We start from the raw sequence: 1397 nt of genomic DNA, 5'->3' as shown, positions 1-1397 counted from the left end.
GTCCCAGCACAGCTCCCCTCTTCTCTGCACCCTTGTCTGGGACAGTGCTGGGCAGGGCGCTCCTGTGCCTGCAGGACTGGGATTCCCTGGGGCGACTTCCCTGTGTGCAGAGCCGGTGGAAGCGGGCCAGACCGCACCGGCGAGGGCGGGCGCTTGAAACCCTCGGCCAGACCTGGCTGTCCTCTGCTGTTTCCCGGATGCTCCTGGAAGGGGCCTGCCTGCCCCCGTCCTGCTGGCTGCTCCAGCCCCAGTCCCGGGGAGCCCCTGGCTGAGCCCCAGAGCAGCTGGAGGGGCGCAAAGCTGAGCCCCTCCCCCTCCCTGTCTTACACACAGCTGCCAGGTGAGGCACACAGGGACTCAAGGGGGAAAGCGCTGCACCTCCTCGGGGTTTCTCAATGCGTCTCTCCCATGCCTGCTGCGGTGGTTCAGTGAGCTTCCCTCAAGAAATGGTGAAAACGTTCCCTGGCCGGGGTTACTGGATGCCTGACAAAGTCTGGAAAGATCAGACCAGCAGACCCAGCAATGGGCAACGCGTTAAAAAGAAAGCTCCCCGTATCAAAACTAAGACGACCGCTCCATGCCCACGATCCTGACTGCTTGCAATTTTTTAAGTGACCTCTGAATTTTCCGGCCGATGGGGCTGTAGCCCACCAGACTCTTCTTTTTCTCTTTGTTTCTCTTTGTTTCTCTTTGTTTCTCTTTGTTTCACGGTGGATTTTTACAGAGGTCTCTCCCAGGCTTCCCTGCCCTCTCCCCAGAGCGTCGCCGAACCGTCTATGGTGTGGGTCTTCCAAGAACAAAGGAAAACTGTGACCGAGGTGACCGTGAAGGGCACGGGGCTCCCTTCCTCCGAGGTTCTTGAAGACAGAAGTAGGACTGGGACTCCTGTGGTCAGAGGAAGAGCATAAGAGCGTGCTCCTGACCACAAACCACTTTCCTGAGGGTTTTTAAAATCCGCACAGGCACACACACGCACACACGCACGGTGGCTGTCTCGCCATTACAGGGAGCAGTGAAACGTTTTTGTCTTCCATTTTATTCTCATACTGTCTTTCCACGTCTGTCAGCATGGGCCCCTCTCGGGTCTCTATTTCTGTCTCTTTCCATTCCTCTCTCTCTTCCTCAGTCTCTCTCCCTCCAAGGGACGCAGATCACAGCACAGCACAGTTCCCCAACCCCACTTTCAGAGCCGAACAAGCAAGGTATGTTTTATCCCAAGAATTAAAGCCTGGCCTCGGACTACAAAACATTTCAGCCTTTTGTTTTCCAGAAATCAAAGGTTTCCAAAGGTTTTCGGGGCCCATGTGGTGTGGGGAGGCTGCGGGACACAATAAGCAACTCCCAGTTTTAAGACGCCGATCCCTGCCCGCTGTGACCCTTCCGGCCTCCTTCATCCC

Source organism: Fukomys damarensis, unplaced genomic scaffold (genome assembly GCF_012274545.1).
Source record: "Fukomys damarensis isolate Sample0158 unplaced genomic scaffold, DMR_v1.0_HiC HiC_scaffold_39, whole genome shotgun sequence".
Lineage (NCBI taxonomy): Eukaryota > Metazoa > Chordata > Mammalia > Rodentia > Bathyergidae > Fukomys > Fukomys damarensis.
Note: the sequence above shows the minus strand (reverse complement) of the source record.